Source organism: Homalodisca vitripennis, unplaced genomic scaffold (genome assembly GCF_021130785.1).
Source record: "Homalodisca vitripennis isolate AUS2020 unplaced genomic scaffold, UT_GWSS_2.1 ScUCBcl_64;HRSCAF=893, whole genome shotgun sequence".
NCBI lineage: Eukaryota > Metazoa > Arthropoda > Insecta > Hemiptera > Cicadellidae > Homalodisca > Homalodisca vitripennis.
In genome coordinates, this window is record NW_025776165.1 from 21,725 (window position 1) to 43,872 (window position 22,148).

Here is a 22,148-nt window from a genome sequence, read left to right on the forward strand (position 1 = left end):
CTTCGGACAGCTTAGCTTCTTTACTTATTTTGTTAACGGTTCTTTCACTTACACCGCAGGCCTCAGCACACAGTTGTACCACTTTGCTTAAAGTTTAGATTTCTCAGAAATTTGTCAACGACAGTTTTTTGAAAAAGTTGTAAACGTTGTAAATAATACGTCGTTCTCCACTACGTAGGGGTTTTCCACTACCGCTCTTACTTCCGGATGGCTGTGCACTTGAACAAACATCATCACACTCCATTTTGTCCAAATAAGGAATCACAATAACAAGTATATTACAATTTACTGACACTACACAGAAAATAATCGGTACACTTATAATAGCTACCAATAAACAACACTTAAAAACACGAAAACGTTCATCAACAGTAAAATTCAGCACAAAATAATATACGTGTACTGGAATTGAAGAGAATGCAGTATTTTCAACCGCCACTGATTAAGCGACAATAGGCACTGACTGACGGTCAGAGACCGGAAGGAGGAAGGGGCTGTTTCTTGGAAACAGTATGACTCATCCGTCTGGTATTACCACCACTGCTGGCTGGTGCGGCTTTTGTTTACAGGTATTTCACCCGTTTCCTCCACATTTTCACTCGTCTGACATCATCTATTATGTACTGTGTTCAAATTTCATTGGATGTTATAGAAAACCGTTACTTTAGAATTTTATAAGAAAGTGCGTTCATATTATAAAAATACTTGTGCTGTATGATTTTTCAACTATGGCCAGTTTAAATATTTAAATCACCCACGTGTGAAAACAATTTTACATATCACAGATTCAAGACTATTAATAGCCAGGTAGGAAAAATGCTTTCAAATGGTTATAAATTTATGAGAACCGAAGTGCGTAACAAAACCGTTGCGGCAACAATTTCCACTGTTATGTACTGAATAAGTATATTTATGGAAAAGAACATATATTTCAGATGTATTTGATAACTTTCTTACCAAATTGAAAATCCATTTAACATAACATGATTATACTATGCAAACATGTAATGCCTTACTATATAACAGTGATAATGGCGTTATCTAACTGTTAAATACGGGAAATAACCGTTTTTGCTGTATTTTTATATTTTCTTTTTAATTTATATTTCGGCTAAAGATTTTAATCCTACGATCTTCGTATATGAGTAATATAATACAATAATTTATTTCAATCCATTTAACTCAACATGGAAATAAGCTACAGAGATGTACTTTTTTTTAATGACCGTAAAATTACATTTTGTAATACGTAGTTAATTAATTCAAGACAGCTCTAACATTTCTTTCGAGCGTAACGGTTAAGTATTTTAAGAACGCTGGACTCGCGCGGCTTGTGGTTACAGCGGGGAACAAGTTTGGCAACGTCGCTCAGTTCTCGTTGGCCGCTCCAAGGTCACGGGCAAAATAGGCTCCTCCCTCAACTGCACTCTCTTGTGGTTTTTTGTATAGGTCAGGTAGATTCTGAAGAGGCGGGAGGAGGGGTTGTTTTGACAGTTTTGCGAAGCTCGGGGGGGGATGGCTGCCGTGTCGAGTGTCGGACTTTGGTTCCGGACACTACGGTGTAACTAATGGGTTAAAATGGAAAATATGCAATTTATTATATGCAAAATCCTTACTTTTTAACGCTTAATTCATTTATATAAGGTATGTGTGTATTCGCAGTCCGGAAAAGAAGCCACACACTTAAATGTTTACTGACGAATCGAAAAGTTCATATTTTGTGTGCAAGTAGAACCTTTGTTTTTAGTTGTATTAAATAAAATCGTTGTCGGAAGTGTTGCGGGAGAAACACGTTCATGTTCCATCCACAATACTAGTTTCGTGCAGCGTTACTTATCCCTCTTTGTTGGATAGTAAAAAAATATTTTTAGCTTTTAAACCTCTCTTTAACATAGTGTGTAAATAGAGTTTCTTGTATATTCTTCCGTATCATATAATCTACTGAACAAAAAAAAAATAGAATACACAATACAGTTAAATGAATCTTTTTTAATATATCTGATTAGATATAATGAATTACAATTATATTTAAAAAAAAGATAATGTGGATTCATATAAAAGTTATTATACGTCTTTATAAAAGCTAACAAAGGTTTTTCCTGTTAATAACATTTAAATGTTAATATTTACTCATTTATTTATTATCAACGGTAAATCATTAGATATGTTCCTTAATCTACACTATCATAAATTATAATCGGAGAAATTAAAAATATATATTGTAAGCTTTTTACAAGACAATAATAACATTTAATAAATAAACAAAAAGCACTGCTTAGTTAAGTGGCAAATCGGTGCTACCAAAGTAATGTAGATGAAAAATAAATGCATTGTTGGCGGACAGCTAAAAATAATTAAAAAAATAAAAGAAAAAACGAGTGTAAGGGCGCAGGTATAATTTCAGTTTGTCAGTTTACAATAAACCTGCTTGAGGCACGTTAATAATTGAATCGTTGTTTTTTAAAAGGTCTGGTTTGCACTAAACACAATTTTGTGTTACAGTTTTTAAATATAAGTATGTAATAGCAACATTGAAGTTGAATTATTAATTTTCAACTGTTTTTGCTAATTAAAATGTAGTTTTTAAGTTTTTAAAAATCCACTATTTATAAAAACATTTTTGGAATAAAAATTAATCAAGCTCTTTGGATACTGTACAATTGTGTATTTTAAAACAATATTTTCATGTAAGAAGTCAGTACAATACAGGATTATATGGTTGCAACTAAAAACATCAATAAGCTGGAAGCCTGAGATAATTCCGCTTTCTTTTTCAAAATCACTCAGGAAAATAGCCAGGCATGGAGTTCATTATACAACTTCCTAAATGAGCCCGGTATAAATCCACGTAATCCTTTTTAATAGCAATGAAAGTTACATATTTTTATTTAAAAATTCAAAACATTATCGGTACTTTAAACATATGTGTAATAACAAGAACATTAATACTATATAAATCCATATGGGATACTGATCTATTACTGGTAAGTAGTCATATCAGGTTTAAAATATTATTGACATATGATCATAAACTTTTCTTTGTTCAAAATGTATTATTGATGACGGATAATTGGAAAGCAATATTTCAAACGTCAATTTGCTTTTTGTCAATTTTGACTTTGGCAAGTTTATCACAACGGAGACGTCGAACTTTGGGTATGAATAGACATAGCGCAGGTTCAAATCACGTGACTGTTATACGTTTTATCGGGCAATTGTAAACAGGCAAAATAAAGCTACAACGGGATCGGCCTCTTCCTTTTTTTAAAGAAAGAAAATCCCCGTGATGTGATTTATGCTATTTTGGCCCTATGCGCCATTGTTATGTTTTAGGAGCTGCAGTCCCCCTCAAAATCACTTTCAGGAAAATAGTCAGGCATGGAGTTCATTATACAACTTCCTAAATGAGTCCGGTATAAATTCACGTAATCCTTTTTAAGTCTTCCACCTTCGCTTGTAATTCCACCCTCCGACGAAGTTGCACTGTGTAGGTGTCGGTGTGGACTACTACCTCGCCGTCCACACTGGGTAGACCTTCCCCAGTAGTCTTATGTCCACCATTCCATAAAGGCGCAGCGTAAAAAAATGATTAATTAACGTTACTAAATACTAATCCATTAAAAATACACACTAAATAGCAATGAAAGTTACATATTTTTATTTAAAAAATCAAAACATTATCGGTACTTTAAACATTTATGTAATAACTAGAACATTAATACTACATAAATCCATATGGGATACTGATCTATAACAGGTAAGTAGTCATATCAGGTTTAAAATATTATTGAAATATGATCATAAACTTTTCTTTGTTCAAAATATATTATTGATGACGGATAATTGGAAAAGAATATTTCAAACGTCAATTTGCTTATTGTCAATTTTGACTTTGGCAAGTTTATCACAACGGAGACGTCGAACTTTGGGTATGAATAGACATAGCGCAGGTTCAAATCATGTGACTGTTATACGTTTTATCGGGCAATTGTAAACAGGCAAAATAAAGCTACAACGGGATCGGCCTCTTCCTTTTTTTAAAGATAGAAAATCCCTGTGATGTGATGTATGCTATTTTGGCCCTATGCGCCATTGTTATGTTTTAGGAGCTGCAGTCCCCCTCAAAATCACTTTCAGGAAAATAGCCAGGCATGGAGTTCATTATACAACTTCCTAAATGAGTCCGGTATAAATCCACGTAATCCTTTTTTAGTCTTCCACCTTCGCTTGTAATTCCACCCTCCGACGAGGTGGAATTACAAGGTGGAAATACAAATATGTAAACAACACTAGTCGTTTTCGTAATTCATTTTTCTACAAATGGTGTCCATCGTTGCTAGGATAAATAGATAAATAAGGCGTTTTTTTAGATTTTAAGCTCACTTATGGTTCTTATTTAACAATTACAATTACAACAAAGTAGAAATGCATTAAACTACGTTGCCTTTCCTGGTTAGCTATTAATATAAATACAATAATCAACGCGATTAAAAACAAAATGTGAAAACAGGTATACACGAAAAAAAACATTCACTCATCACGCACACCCTCTAAGCCCAAATACCATCAGTCTCCATTGCCGCAGTTAGTGTCTGGCCACCCATGTAATAGAAAGTGATAACTTGGGCGATCTTGTACAGAGAAAGAACACTCTGACGTCACATGCTAAATTCAATGATTTTTAATATTAAAAGAAGGAGGTAGCACATTTGAATGATTTTGGTATTTTTTCGTCTCTCCAGATCTTTGTGACGATTATCCTTATACTTAAAGAGTTGCGGTATATTATTCTTAGCCACATTAACTGTCTATATCAGAGATAAAACCAACCTTTACATCCAACATGATAGGGAAGTAGTGGGATACCATCTCGTTGAACACGCGCTTGTCATACTGAAGTCCAGGGCCGACCATTCAAGAAAATAGCCAGGCATGGAGTTCATTATACAACTTCCTAAATGAGTCCGGTATAAATCCACGTAATCCTTTTTAAGTCTTCCACCTTCGCTTGTAATTCCACCCTCCGACGAAGTTGCACTGTGTAGGTGTCGGTGTGGACTACTACCTCGCCGTCCACACTGGGTAGACCTTCCCCAGTAGTCTTATGTCCACCATTCCATAAAGGCGCAGCGTAAAAAAATGATTAATTAACGTTACTAAATACTAATCCATTAAAAATACACACTAAATAGCAATGAAAGTTACATATTTTTATTTAAAAAATCAAAACATTATCGGTACTTTAAACATTTGTGTAATAACTAGAACATTAATACTACATAAATCCATATGGGATACTGATCTATAATTGGTAAGTAGTCATATCAGGTTTAAAATATTATTGAAATATGATCATAAACTTTTCTTTGTTCAAAATGTATTATTGATGACGGATAATTGGAAAAGAATATTTCAAACGTCAATTTGCTTATTGTCAATTTTGACTTTGGCAAGTTTATCACAACGGAGACGTCGAACTTTGGGTATGAATAGACATAGCGCAGGTTCAAATCATGTGACTGTTATACGTTTTATCGGGCAATTGTAAACAGGCAAAATAAAGCTACAACGGGATCGGCCTCTTCCTTTTTTTAAAGATAGAAAATCCCTGTGATGTGATGTATGCTATTTTGGCCCTATGCGCCATTGTTATGTTTTAGGAGCTGCAGTCCCCCTCAAAATCACTTTCAGGAAAATAGCCAGGCATGGAGTTCATTATACAACTTCCTAAATGAGTCCGGTATAAATCCACGTAATCCTTTTTTAGTCTTCCACCTTCGCTTGTAATTCCACCCTCCGACGAGGTGGAATTACAAGGTGGAAATACAAATATGTAAACAACACTAGTCGTTTTCGTAATTCATTTTTCTACAAATGGTGTCCATCGTTGCTAGGATAAATAGATAAATAAGGCGTTTTTTTAGATTTTAAGCTCACTTATGGTTCTTATTTAACAATTACAATTACAACAAAGTAGAAATGCATTAAACTACGTTGCCTTTCCTGGTTAGCTATTAATATAAATACAATAATCAACGCGATTAAAAACAAAATGTGAAAACAGGTATACACGAAAAAAAACATTCACTCATCACGCACACCCTCTAAGCCCAAATACCATCAGTCTCCATTGCCGCAGTTAGTGTCTGGCCACCCATGTAATAGAAAGTGATAACTTGGGCGATCTTGTACAGAGAAAGAACACTCTGACGTCACATGCTAAATTCAATGATTTTTAATATTAAAAGAAGGAGGTAGCACATTTGAATGATTTTGGTATTTTTTCGTCTCTCCAGATCTTTGTGACGATTATCCTTATACTTAAAGAGTTGCGGTATATTATTCTTAGCCACATTAACTGTCTATATCAGAGATAAAACCAACCTTTACATCCAACATGATAGGGAAGTAGTGGGATACCATCTCGTTGAACACGCGCTTGTCATACTGAAGTCCAGGGCCGACCATTCAAGAAAATAGCCAGGCATGGAGTTCATTATACAACTTCCTAAATGAGTCCGGTATAAATCCACGTAATCCTTTTTAAGTCTTCCACCTTCGCTTGTAATTCCACCCTCCGACGAAGTTGCACTGTGTAGGTGTCGGTGTGGACTACTACCTCGCCGTCCACACTGGGTAGACCTTCCCCAGTAGTCTTATGTCCACCATTCCATAAAGGCGCAGCGTAAAAAAAATGATTAATTAACGTTACTAAATACTAATCCATTAAAAATACACACTAAATAGCAATGAAAGTTACATATTTTTATTTAAAAAATCAAAACATTATCGGTACTTTAAACATTTGTGTAATAACTAGAACATTAATACTACATAAATCCATATGGGATACTGATCTATAATTGGTAAGTAGTCATATCAGGTTTAAAATATTATTGAAATATGATCATAAACTTTTCTTTGTTCAAAATGTATTATTGATGACGGATAATTGGAAAAGAATATTTCAAACGTCAATTTGCTTATTGTCAATTTTGACTTTGGCAAGTTTATCACAACGGAGACGTCGAACTTTGGGTATGAATAGACATAGCGCAGGTTCAAATCATGTGACTGTTATACGTTTTATCGGGCAATTGTAAACAGGCAAAATAAAGCTACAACGGGATCGGCCTCTTCCTTTTTTTAAAGATAGAAAATCCCTGTGATGTGATTTATGCTATTTTGGCCCTATGCGCCATTGTTATGTTTTAGGAGCTGCAGTCCCCCTCAAAATCACTTTCAGGAAAATAGCCAGGCATGGAGTTCATTATACAACTTCCTAAATGAGTCCGGTATAAATCCACGTAATCCTTTTTTAGTCTTCCACCTTCGCTTGTAATTCCACCCTCCGACGAGGTGGAATTACAAGGTGGAAATACAAATATGTAAACAACACTAGTCGTTTTCGTAATTCATTTTTCTACAAATGGTGTCCATCGTTGCTAGGATAAATAGATAAATAAGGCGTTTTTTTTTAGATTTTAAGCTCACTTATGGTTCTTATTTAACAATTACAATTACAACAAAGTAGAAATGCATTAAACTACGTTGCCTTTCCTGGTTAGCTATTAATATAAATACAATAATCAACGCGATTAAAAACAAAATGTGAAAACAGGTATACACGAAAAAAAAACATTCACTCATCACGCACACCCTCTAAGCCCAAATACCATCAGTCTCCATTGCCGCAGTTAGTGTCTGGCCACCCATGTAATAGAAAGTGATAACTTGGGCGATCTTGTACAGAGAAAGAACACTCTGACGTCACATGCTAAATTCAATGATTTTTAATATTAAAAGAAGGAGGTAGCACATTTGAATGATTTTGGTATTTTTTCGTCTCTCCAGATCTTTGTGACGATTATCCTTATACTTAAAGAGTTGCGGTATATTATTCTTAGCCACATTAACTGTCTATATCAGAGATAAAACCAACCTTTACATCCAACATGATAGGGAAGTAGTGGGATACCATCTCGTTGAACACGCGCTTGTCATACTGAAGTCCAGGGCCGACCATTCAAGAAAATAGCCAGGCATGGAGTTCATTATACAACTTCCTAAATGAGTCCGGTATAAATCCACGTAATCCTTTTTAAGTCTTCCACCTTCGCTTGTAATTCCACCCTCCGACGAAGTTGCACTGTGTAGGTGTCGGTGTGGACTACTACCTCGCCGTCCACACTGGGTAGACCTTCCCCAGTAGTCTTATGTCCACCATTCCATAAAGGCGCAGCATAAAAAAAATGATTAATTAACGTTACTAAATACTAATCCATTAAAAATACACACTAAATAGCAATGAAAGTTACATATTTTTATTTAAAAAATCAAAACATTATCGGTACTTTAAACATTTGTGTAATAACAAGATTATTAATACTACATAAATCCATATGGGATACTGATCTATATCTGGTAAGTAGTCATATCAGGTTTAAAATATTATTGAAAAGTGATCATAAACTTTTCTTTGTTCAAAATATATTATTGATGACGGATAATTGGAAAGGAATATTTCAAACGCCAATTTGCTTTTTGTCAATTTTGACTTTGGCAAGTTTATCACAACGGAGACGTCGAACTTTGGGTATGAATAGACATAGCGCAGGTTCAAATCACGTGACTGTTATACGTTTTATCGGGCAATTGTAAACAGGCAAAATAAAGCTACAACGGGATCGGCCTCTTCCTTTTTTTAAAGAAAGAAAATCCCCGTGATGTGATTTATGCTATTTTGGCCCTATGCGCCATTGTTATGTTTTAGGAGCTGCAGTCCCCCTCAAAATCACTTTCAGGAAAATAGTCAGGCATGGAGTTCATTATACAACTTCCTAAATGAGTCCGGTATAAATTCACTTAATCCTTTTTAAGTCTTCCACCTTCGCTTGTAATTCCACCCTCCGACGAAGTTGCACTGTGTAGGTGTCGGTGTGGACTACTACCTCGCCGTCCACACTGGGTAGACCTTCCCCAGTAGTCTTATGTCCACCATTCCATAAAGGCGCAGCTTAAAAAAATGATTAATTAACGTTACTAAATACTAATCCATTAAAAATACACACTAAATAGCAATGAAAGTTACATATTTTTATTTAAAAAATCAAAACATTATCGGTACTTTAAACATTTATGTAATAACTAGAACATTAATACTACATAAATCCATATGGGATACTGATCTATAACAGGTAAGTAGTCATATCAGGTTTAAAATATTATTGAAATATGATCATAAACTTTTCTTTGTTCAAAATATATTATTGATGACGGATAATTGGAAAAGAATATTTCAAACGTCAATTTGCTTATTGTCAATTTTGACTTTGGCAAGTTTATCACAACGGAGACGTCGAACTTTGGGTATGAATAGACATAGCGCAGGTTCAAATCATGTGACTGTTATACGTTTTATCGGGCAATTGTAAACAGGCAAAATAAAGCTACAACGGGATCGGCCTCTTCCTTTTTTTAAAGATAGAAAATCCCTGTGATGTGATGTATGCTATTTTGGCCCTATGCGCCATTGTTATGTTTTAGGAGCTGCAGTCCCCCTCAAAATCACTTTCAGGAAAATAGCCAGGCATGGAGTTCATTATACAACTTCCTAAATGAGTCCGGTATAAATCCACGTAATCCTTTTTTAGTCTTCCACCTTCGCTTGTAATTCCACCCTCCGACGAGGTGGAATTACAAGGTGGAAATACAAATATGTAAACAACACTAGTCGTTTTCGTAATTCATTTTTCTACAAATGGTGTCCATCGTTGCTAGGATAAATAGATAAATAAGGCGTTTTTTTTTTTAGATTTTAAGCTCACTTATGGTTCTTATTTAACAATTACAATTACAACAAAGTAGAAATGCATTAAACTACGTTGCCTTTCCTGGTTAGCTATTAATATAAATACAATAATCAACGCGATTAAAAACAAAATGTGAAAACAGGTATACACGAAAAAAAACATTCACTCATCACGCACACCCTCTAAGCCCAAATACCATCAGTCTCCATTGCCGCAGTTAGTGTCTGGCCACCCATGTAATAGAAAGTGATAACTTGGGCGATCTTGTACAGAGAAAGAACACTCTGACGTCACATGCTAAATTCAATGATTTTTAATATTAAAAGAAGGAGGTAGCACATTTGAATGATTTTGGTATTTTTTCGTCTCTCCAGATCTTTGTGACGATTATCCTTATACTTAAAGAGTTGCGGTATATTATTCTTAGCCACATTAACTGTCTATATCAGAGATAAAACCAACCTTTACATCCAACATGATAGGGAAGTAGTGGGATACCATCTCGTTGAACACGCGCTTGTCATACTGAAGTCCAGGGCCGACCATTCAAGAAAATAGCCAGGCATGGAGTTCATTATACAACTTCCTAAATGAGTCCGGTATAAATCCACGTAATCCTTTTTAAGTCTTCCACCTTCGCTTGTAATTCCACCCTCCGACGAAGTTGCACTGTGTAGGTGTCGGTGTGGACTACTACCTCGCCGTCCACACTGGGTAGACCTTCCCCAGTAGTCTTATGTCCACCATTCCATAAAGGCGCAGCATAAAAAAAATGATTAATTAACGTTACTAAATACTAATCCATTAAAAATACACACTAAATAGCAATGAAAGTTACATATTTTTATTTAAAAAATCAAAACATTATCGGTACTTTAAACATTTGTGTAATAACAAGATTATTAATACTACATAAATCCATATGGGATACTGATCTATAATTGGTAAGTAGTCATATCAGGTTTAAAATATTATTGAAATATGATCATAAACTTTTCTTGTGTTCAAAATGTATTATTGATGACGGATAATTGGAAAAGAATATTTCAAACGTCAATTTGCTTATTGTCAATTTTGACTTTGGCAAGTTTATCACAACGGAGACGTCGAACTTTGGGTATGAATAGACATAGCGCAGGTTCAAATCATGTGACTGTTATACGTTTTATCGGGCAATTGTAAACAGGCAAAATAAAGCTACAACGGGATCGGCCTCTTCCTTTTTTTAAAGATAGAAAATCCCTGTGATGTGATTTATGCTATTTTGGCCCTATGCGCCATTGTTATGTTTTAGGAGCTGCAGTCCCCCTCAAAATCACTTTCAGGAAAATAGCCAGGCATGGAGTTCATTATACAACTTCCTAAATGAGTCCGGTATAAATCCACGTAATCCTTTTTTAGTCTTCCACCTTCGCTTGTAATTCCACCCTCCGACGAGGTGGAATTACAAGGTGGAAATACAAATATGTAAACAACACTAGTCGTTTTCGTAATTCATTTTTCTACAAATGGTGTCCATCGTTGCTAGGATAAATAGATAAATAAGGCGTTTTTTTAGATTTTAAGCTCACTTATGGTTCTTATTTAACAATTACAATTACAACAAAGTAGAAATGCATTAAACTACGTTGCCTTTCCTGGTTAGCTATTAATATAAATACAATAATCAACGCGATTAAAAACAAAATGTGAAAACAGGTATACACGAAAAAAAACATTCACTCATCACGCACACCCTCTAAGCCCAAATACCATCAGTCTCCATTGCCGCAGTTAGTGTCTGGCCACCCATGTAATAGAAAGTGATAACTTGGGCGATCTTGTACAGAGAAAGAACACTCTGACGTCACATGCTAAATTCAATGATTTTTAATATTAAAAGAAGGAGGTAGCACATTTGAATGATTTTGGTATTTTTTCGTCTCTCCAGATCTTTGTGACGATTATCCTTATACTTAAAGAGTTGCGGTATATTATTCTTAGCCACATTAACTGTCTATATCAGAGATAAAACCAACCTTTACATCCAACATGATAGGGAAGTAGTGGGATACCATCTCGTTGAACACGCGCTTGTCATACTGAAGTCCAGGGCCGACCATTCAAGAAAATAGCCAGGCATGGAGTTCATTATACAACTTCCTAAATGAGTCCGGTATAAATCCACGTAATCCTTTTTAAGTCTTCCACCTTCGCTTGTAATTCCACCCTCCGACGAAGTTGCACTGTGTAGGTGTCGGTGTGGACTACTACCTCGCCGTCCACACTGGGTAGACCTTCCCCAGTAGTCTTATGTCCACCATTCCATAAAGGCGCAGCTTAAAAAAAATGATTAATTAACGTTACTAAATACTAATCCATTAAAAATACACACTAAATAGCAATGAAAGTTACATATTTTTATTTAAAAAATCAAAACATTATCGGTACTTTAAACATTTGTGTAATAACTAGAACATTAATACTACATAAATCCATATGGGATACTGATCTATAACAGGTAAGTAGTCATATCAGGTTTAAAATATTATTGAAATATGATCATAAACTTTTCTTTGTTCAAAATGTATTATTGATGACGGATAATTGGAAAAGAATATTTCAAACGTCAATTTGCTTATTGTCAATTTTGACTTTGGCAAGTTTATCACAACGGAGACGTCGAACTTTGGGTATGAATAGACATAGCGCAGGTTCAAATCATGTGACTGTTATACGTTTTATCGGGCAATTGTAAACAGGCAAAATAAAGCTACAACGGGATCGGCCTCTTCCTTTTTTTAAAGATAGAAAATCCCTGTGATGTGATGTATGCTATTTTGGCCCTATGCGCCATTGTTATGTTTTAGGAGCTGCAGTCCCCCTCAAAATCACTTTCAGGAAAATAGCCAGGCATGGAGTTCATTATACAACTTCCTAAATGAGTCCGGTATAAATCCACGTAATCCTTTTTTAGTCTTCCACCTTCGCTTGTAATTCCACCCTCCGACGAGGTGGAATTACAAGGTGGAAATACAAATATGTAAACAACACTAGTCGTTTTCGTAATTCATTTTTCTACAAATGGTGTCCATCGTTGCTAGGATAAATAGATAAATAAGGCGTTTTTTTAGATTTTAAGCTCACTTATGGTTCTTATTTAACAATTACAATTACAACAAAGTAGAAATGCATTAAACTACGTTGCCTTTCCTGGTTAGCTATTAATATAAATACAATAATCAACGCGATTAAAAACAAAATGTGAAAACAGGTATACACGAAAAAAAACATTCACTCATCACGCACACCCTCTAAGCCCAAATACCATCAGTCTCCATTGCCGCAGTTAGTGTCTGGCCACCCATGTAATAGAAAGTGATAACTTGGGCGATCTTGTACAGAGAAAGAACACTCTGACGTCACATGCTAAATTCAATGATTTTTAATATTAAAAGAAGGAGGTAGCACATTTGAATGATTTTGGTATTTTTTCGTCTCTCCAGATCTTTGTGACGATTATCCTTATACTTAAAGAGTTGCGGTATATTATTCTTAGCCACATTAACTGTCTATATCAGAGATAAAACCAACCTTTACATCCAACATGATAGGGAAGTAGTGGGATACCATCTCGTTGAACACGCGCTTGTCATACTGAAGTCCAGGGCCGACCATTCAAGAAAATAGCCAGGCATGGAGTTCATTATACAACTTCCTAAATGAGTCCGGTATAAATCCACGTAATCCTTTTTAAGTCTTCCACCTTCGCTTGTAATTCCACCCTCCGACGAAGTTGCACTGTGTAGGTGTCGGTGTGGACTACTACCTCGCCGTCCACACTGGGTAGACCTTCCCCAGTAGTCTTATGTCCACCATTCCATAAAGGCGCAGCTTAAAAAAAATGATTAATTAACGTTACTAAATACTAATCCATTAAAAATACACACTAAATAGCAATGAAAGTTACATATTTTTATTTAAAAAATCAAAACATTATCGGTACTTTAAACATTTGTGTAATAACAAGATTATTAATACTACATAAATCCATATGGGATACTGATCTATATCTGGTAAGTAGTCATATCAGGTTTAAAATATTATTGAAAAGTGATCATAAACTTTTCTTTGTTCAAAATATATTATTGATGACGGATAATTGGAAAGGAATATTTCAAACGCCAATTTGCTTTTTGTCAATTTTGACTTTGGCAAGTTTATCACAACGGAGACGTCGAACTTTGGGTATGAATAGACATAGCGCAGGTTCAAATCACGTGACTGTTATACGTTTTATCGGGCAATTGTAAACAGGCAAAATAAAGCTACAACGGGATCGGCCTCTTCCTTTTTTTAAAGAAAGAAAATCCCCGTGATGTGATTTATGCTATTTTGGCCCTATGCGCCATTGTTATGTTTTAGGAGCTGCAGTCCCCCTCAAAATCACTTTCAGGAAAATAGTCAGGCATGGAGTTCATTATACAACTTCCTAAATGAGTCCGGTATAAATTCACTTAATCCTTTTTAAGTCTTCCACCTTCGCTTGTAATTCCACCCTCCGACGAAGTTGCACTGTGTAGGTGTCGGTGTGGACTACTACCTCGCCGTCCACACTGGGTAGACCTTCCCCAGTAGTCTTATGTCCACCATTCCATAAAGGCGCAGCTTAAAAAAATGATTAATTAACGTTACTAAATACTAATCCATTAAAAATACACACTAAATAGCAATGAAAGTTACATATTTTTATTTAAAAAATCAAAACATTATCGGTACTTTAAACATTTATGTAATAACTAGAACATTAATACTACATAAATCCATATGGGATACTGATCTATAACAGGTAAGTAGTCATATCAGGTTTAAAATATTATTGAAATATGATCATAAACTTTTCTTTGTTCAAAATATATTATTGATGACGGATAATTGGAAAAGAATATTTCAAACGTCAATTTGCTTATTGTCAATTTTGACTTTGGCAAGTTTATCACAACGGAGACGTCGAACTTTGGGTATGAATAGACATAGCGCAGGTTCAAATCATGTGACTGTTATACGTTTTATCGGGCAATTGTAAACAGGCAAAATAAAGCTACAACGGGATCGGCCTCTTCCTTTTTTTAAAGATAGAAAATCCCTGTGATGTGATGTATGCTATTTTGGCCCTATGCGCCATTGTTATGTTTTAAGAGCTGCAGTCCCCCTCAAAATCACTTTCAGGAAAATAGCCAGGCATGGAGTTCATTATACAACTTCCTAAATGAGTCCGGTATAAATCCACGTAATCCTTTTTTAGTCTTCCACCTTCGCTTGTAATTCCACCCTCCGACGAGGTGGAATTACAAGGTGGAAATACAAATATGTAAACAACACTAGTCGTTTTCGTAATTCATTTTTCTACAAATGGTGTCCATCGTTGCTAGGATAAATAGATAAATAAGGCGTTTTTTTAGATTTTAAGCTCACTTATGGTTCTTATTTAACAATTACAATTACAACAAAGTAGAAATGCATTAAACTACGTTGCCTTTCCTGGTTAGCTATTAATATAAATACAATAATCAACGCGATTAAAAACAAAATGTGAAAACAGGTATACACGAAAAAAAACATTCACTCATCACGCACACCCTCTAAGCCCAAATACCATCAGTCTCCATTGCCGCAGTTAGTGTCTGGCCACCCATGTAATAGAAAGTGATAACTTGGGCGATCTTGTACAGAGAAAGAACACTCTGACGTCACATGCTAAATTCAATGACTTTTAATATTAAAAGAAGGAGGTAGCACATTTGAATGATTTTGGTATTTTTTCGTCTCTCCAGATCTTTGTGACGATTATCCTTATACTTAAAGAGTTGCGGTATATTATTCTTAGCCACATTAACTGTCTATATCAGAGATAAAACCAACCTTTACATCCAACATGATAGGGAAGTAGTGGGATACCATCTCGTTGAACACGCGCTTGTCATACTGAAGTCCAGGGCCGACCATTCAAGAAAATAGCCAGGCATGGAGTTCATTATACAACTTCCTAAATGAGTCCGGTATAAATCCACGTAATCCTTTTTAAGTCTTCCACCTTCGCTTGTAATTCCACCCTCCGACGAAGTTGCACTGTGTAGGTGTCGGTGTGGACTACTACCTCGCCGTCCACACTGGGTAGACCTTCCCCAGTAGTCTTATGTCCACCATTCCATAAAGGCGCAGCTTAAAAAAAATGATTAATTAACGTTACTAAATACTAATCCATTAAAAATACACACTAAATAGCAATGAAAGTTACATATTTTTATTTAAAAAATCAAAACATTATCGGTACTTTAAACATTTGTGTAATAACTAGAACATTAATACTACATAAATCCATATGGGATACTGATCTATAACATTGGTAAGTAGTCATATCAGGTTTAAAATATTATTGAAATATGATCATAAACTTTTCTTTGTTCAAAATGTATTATTGATGACGGATAATTGGAAAAGAATATTTCAAACGTCAATTTGCTTATTGTCAATTTTGACTTTGGCAAGTTTATCACAACGGAGACGTCGAACTTTGGGTATGAATAGACATAGCGCAGGTTCAAATCATGTGACTGTTATACGTTTTATCGGGCAATTGTAAACAGGCAAAATAAAGCTACAACGGGATCGGCCTCTTCCTTTTTTTAAAGATAGAAAATCCCTGTGATGTGATGTATGCTATTTTGGCCCTATGCGCCATTGTTATGTTTTAAGGAGCTGCAGTCCCCCTCAAAATCACTTTCAGGAAAATAGCCAGGCATGGAGTTCATTATACAACTTCCTAAATGAGTCCGGTATAAATCCACGTAATCCTTTTTTAGTCTTCCACCTTCGCTTGTAATTCCACCCTCCGACGAGGTGGAATTACAAGGTGGAAATACAAATATGTAAACAACACTAGTCGTTTTCGTAATTCATTTTTCTACAAATGGTGTCCATCGTTGCTAGGATAAATAGATAAATAAGGCGTTTTTTTAGATTTTAAGCTCACTTATGGTTCTTATTTAACAATTACAATTACAACAAAGTAGAAATGCATTAAACTACGTTGCCTTTCCTGGTTAGCTATTAATATAAATACAATAATCAACGCGATTAAAAACAAAATGTGAAAACAGGTATACACGAAAAAAAACATTCACTCATCACGCACACCCTCTAAGCCCAAATACCATCAGTCTCCATTGCCGCAGTTAGTGTCTGGCCACCCATGTAATAGAAAGTGATAACTTGGGCGATCTTGTACAGAGAAAGAACACTCTGACGTCACATGCTAAATTCAATGATTTTTAATATTAAAAGAAGGAGGTAGCACATTTGAATGATTTTGGTATTTTTTCGTCTCTCCAGATCTTTGTGACGATTATCCTTATACTTAAAGAGTTGCGGTATATTATTCTTAGCCACATTAACTGTCTATATCAGAGATAAAACCAACCTTTACATCCAACATGATAGGGAAGTAGTGGGATACCATCTCGTTGAACACGCGCTTGTCATACTGAAGTCCAGGGCCGACCATTCAAGAAAATAGCCAGGCATGGAGTTCATTATACAACTTCCTAAATGAGTCCGGTATAAATCCACGTAATCCTTTTTAAGTCTTCCACCTTCGCTTGTAATTCCACCCTCCGACGAAGTTGCACTGTGTAGGTGTCGGTGTGGACTACTACCTCGCCGTCCACACTGGGTAGACCTTCCCCAGTAGTCTTATGTCCACCATTCCATAAAGGCGCAGCATAAAAAAAATGATTAATTAACGTTACTAAATACTAATCCATTAAAAATACACACTAAATAGCAATGAAAGTTACATATTTTTATTTAAAAAATCAAAACATTATCGGTACTTTAAACATTTGTGTAATAACTAGAACATTAATACTACATAAATCCATATGGGATACTGATCTATAACAGGTAAGTAGTCATATCAGGTTTAAAATATTATTGAAATATGATCATAAACTTTTCTTTGTTCAAAATATATTATTGATGACGGATAATTGGAAAAGAATATTTCAAACGTCAATTTGCTTATTGTCAATTTTGACTTTGGCAAGTTTATCACAACGGAGACGTCGAACTTTGGGTATGAATAGACATAGCGCAGGTTCAAATCATGTGACTGTTATACGTTTTATCGGGCAATTGTAAACAGGCAAAATAAAGCTACAACGGGATCGGCCTCTTCCTTTTTTTAAAGATAGAAAATCCCTGTGATGTGATGTATGCTATTTTGGCCCTATGCGCCATTGTTATGTTTTAGGAGCTGCAGTCCCCCTCAAAATCACTTTCAGGAAAATAGCCAGGCATGGAGTTCATTATACAACTTCCTAAATGAGTCCGGTATAAATCCACGTAATCCTTTTTTAGTCTTCCACCTTCGCTTGTAATTCCACCCTCCGACGAGGTGGAATTACAAGGTGGAAATACAAATATGTAAACAACACTAGTCGTTTTCGTAATTCATTTTTCTACAAATGGTGTCCATCGTTGCTAGGATAAATAGATAAATAAGGCGTTTTTTTAGATTTTAAGCTCACTTATGGTTCTTATTTAACAATTACAATTACAACAAAGTAGAAATGCATTAAACTACGTTGCCTTTCCTGGTTAGCTATTAATATAAATACAATAATCAACGCGATTAAAAACAAAATGTGAAAACAGGTATACACGAAAAAAAACATTCACTCATCACGCACACCCTCTAAGCCCAAATACCATCAGTCTCCATTGCCGCAGTTAGTGTCTGGCCACCCATGTAATAGAAAGTGATAACTTGGGCGATCTTGTACAGAGAAAGAACACTCTGACGTCACATGCTAAATTCAATGATTTTTAATATTAAAAGAAGGAGGTAGCACATTTGAATGATTTTGGTATTTTTTCGTCTCTCCAGATCTTTGTGACGATTATCCTTATACTTAAAGAGTTGCGGTATATTATTCTTAGCCACATTAACTGTCTATATCAGAGATAAAACCAACCTTTACATCCAACATGATAGGGAAGTAGTGGGATACCATCTCGTTGAACACGCGCTTGTCATACTGAAGTCCAGGGCCGACCATTCAAGAAAATAGCCAGGCATGGAGTTCATTATACAACTTCCTAAATGAGTCCGGTATAAATCCACGTAATCCTTTTTAAGTCTTCCACCTTCGCTTGTAATTCCACCCTCCGACGAAGTTGCACTGTGTAGGTGTCGGTGTGGACTACTACCTCGCCGTCCACACTGGGTAGACCTTCCCCAGTAGTCTTATGTCCACCATTCCATAAAGGCGCAGCTTAAAAAAAATGATTAATTAACGTTACTAAATACTAATCCATTAAAAATACACACTAAATAGCAATGAAAGTTACATATTTTTATTTAAAAAATCAAAACATTATCGGTACTTTAAACATTTGTGTAATAACTAGAACATTAATACTACATAAATCCATATGGGATACTGATCTATAACTGGTAAGTAGTCATATCAGGTTTAAAATATTATTGAAATATGATCATAAACTTTTCTTTGTTCAAAATATATTATTGATGACGGATAATTGGAAAAGAATATTTCAAACGTCAATTTGCTTATTGTCAATTTTGACTTTGGCAAGTTTATCACAACGGAGACGTCGAACTTTGGGTATGAATAGACATAGCGCAGGTTCAAATCATGTGACTGTTATACGTTTTATCGGGCAATTGTAAACAGGCAAAATAAAGCTACAACGGGATCGGCCTCTTCCTTTTTTTAAAGATAGAAAATCCCTGTGATGTGATGTATGCTATTTTGGCCCTATGCGCCATTGTTATGTTTTAGGAGCTGCAGTCCCCCTCAAAATCACTTTCAGGAAAATAGCCAGGCATGGAGTTCATTATACAACTTCCTAAATGAGTCCGGTATAAATCCACGTAATCCTTTTTTAGTCTTCCACCTTCGCTTGTAATTCCACCCTCCGACGAGGTGGAATTACAAGGTGGAAATACAAATATGTAAACAACACTAGTCGTTTTCGTAATTCATTTTTCTACAAATGGTGTCCATCGTTGCTAGGATAAATAGATAAATAAGGCGTTTTTTTAGATTTTAAGCTCACTTATGGTTCTTATTTAACAATTACAATTACAACAAAGTAGAAATGCATTAAACTACGTTGCCTTTCCTGGTTAGCTATTAATATAAATACAATAATCAACGCGATTAAAAACAAAATGTGAAAACAGGTATACACGAAAAAAAACATTCACTCATCACGCACACCCTCTAAGCCCAAATACCATCAGTCTCCATTGCCGCAGTTAGTGTCTGGCCACCCATGTAATAGAAAGTGATAACTTGGGCGATCTTGTACAGAGAAAGAACACTCTGACGTCACATGCTAAATTCAATGATTTTTAATATTAAAAGAAGGAGGTAGCACATTTGAATGATTTTGGTATTTTTTCGTCTCTCCAGATCTTTGTGACGATTATCCTTATACTTAAAGAGTTGCGGTATATTATTCTTAGCCACATTAACTGTCTATATCAGAGATAAAACCAACCTTTACATCCAACATGATAGGGAAGTAGTGGGATACCATCTCGTTGAAATCACCCCCCCCCCCCCCCACCCCACGCTCTCTGTTTCCATTGGAAATGCTGAAGGATGTGTCATCAGCAAAAAGACATAAGTTACCAATATTTACAGCTGTAGGGATATCATTCACAAATAAGAGAAAAAGTATAGGTCCGAGAACGGAACCCTGTAGTACACCTGTCAAAGTAGACAACTCCTTCGACTCGTATGTGCCCAGGCAATCCGAACTGTCAATATATGGAACAGCCACCACTTGTTTTCGGTTGAGCACAAAAGATGAAACCCAATCATAAGCCTTGCCTCTAATACCGACCTGTCGGACTTTTTCAAGTAACAAATTGTGAGGTACTACATCGAACGCCTTACTTTGGTCCAAAAACAGAGCAAAGGTGTACCTGTGATCATCAAGCGAAGAAACAATCTCTGATACAAAATTAAATATTGCATCTGTAGTAGAAACACCCTTTCTAAACCCAAATTGTTGGTGACAGACCACCTTGTTCAATTCAAGGAAAGATTCAAGACGGATAAGAAAGAGCCTTTCCAAGACCTTAGAAAATGTGGAGAGTATAGATATTGGCCTGTAGTTTTCTGGGTCCTGATGATTTCCATTTTTAAACAAAGGCTTCACAATTGCTATTTTGAGAGGTTGAGGAAAAACTCCAGTTTGGAAGGATGCATTTGTTAAATGAGCTAGAGGCACAGCCAAAAGTTCGGCACAGGACTTTAGAATTTTTGATGATATCCCATCTTTTCCTGAGGAGTTACTCGTGCGTAGTGATTGTGTACTAGTGTGACTTTGCCATTTATTGACACCTCTTTGAAGTCAAGTTCATGTTTAGTGAACATGAGATGAACATCACGTTTGTCAGCCCATTTCAAATACATCATTCGTCCTGATTCTTCAACTGCTTCATTTTTTTAAGTTTTTTGCCCATGGCGTGCTTTGGCAAACCCTTACGGTTTTTTCGTATAGTTCCCACCAGGTCAGTTTTTCTTATATTTAGAGCTAAAGCGGCTTGAGGACTGCAGTAAAAATTGTCTGCAAATACACAGTAGCCTTTGTCAAATAAATTATTCATTAGTGACAAAACAACGTTTGTAGCATGGCCATAGTTCTCGTTTTGAAGTATGTTAGTTTCCGTTCCAACATAATGATCATGTTCCAAATGTAACCCTGAGTTGGCCTCAGATAATATGTAAGATTTTATACCAAATCGAGCTCTCTTTATTCCGATAAACTGCTTGAAACTCAACCTCTCTTTCCACAATAGAAGGCTTTCGTCAATCGACAGTTCCTGCCCTAGTGGTATAAACTTTTGAAAACTTCTTCACAATGTAATCAAAAACAAGTTTTTAGTTTGTGGAGTTTTTCTTTTTAACCATTTCGGGGTAAAGGGGCATTGTTGGAATGCAGAAATCTTTTCAACATGTTTGAGTCTGTTGTAAGAAATGAGATTGGCAAAAGCCAGGGGTAGAGAACAAAGGATTTATTTGTAAAATATTTACCTATCTTCGGGCCTCCAGATTAGACCAAGAAGTACGTAAATACCCTCAACAAAGCGAATATCTCAATTTGCATCAGTAAGTTGGCCATAAATGGAACCTAAACAATTGGCGATGGGGACGGAAAGCCCAAAAACTCTTGACTATATGCATTAGTTTGCTCAACAATCACATTCACTAATTCAGCAGTGACAAAGAGTTTGAATAGTTCATAAGGGTAATAAAT

At 35.6% G+C, this 22,148-nt stretch overlaps 1 long non-coding RNA gene across 8 annotated transcripts; it reads right to left on the minus strand.

The window, feature by feature from the left end:
* Positions 1-2,972: 2,972 nt before the first annotated feature.
* Positions 2,973-20,427, minus strand: LOC124370173. 8 transcript variants are annotated; one of them, XR_006923155.1, is made up of 9 exons: positions 20,382-20,427; positions 18,827-19,126; positions 17,272-17,542; positions 15,714-16,013; positions 13,386-14,459; positions 11,831-12,130; positions 10,275-10,545; positions 7,943-9,016; positions 2,988-6,655 (listed from the first exon to the last, which is right to left on the minus strand). It is a non-coding gene; the product is annotated as an uncharacterized LOC124370173 (long non-coding RNA). The 8 variants fall into 8 exon arrangements; XR_006923157.1 differs by lacking the exons at positions 18,827-19,126; positions 20,382-20,427 and having other exon boundaries at positions 2,984-5,101; positions 6,385-6,655; positions 17,272-17,566; XR_006923156.1 differs by lacking the exons at positions 18,827-19,126; positions 20,382-20,427 and having other exon boundaries at positions 2,986-3,547; positions 4,831-6,655; positions 17,272-17,566.
* Between the last annotated feature and the right edge of the window lie 1,721 nt (positions 20,428-22,148).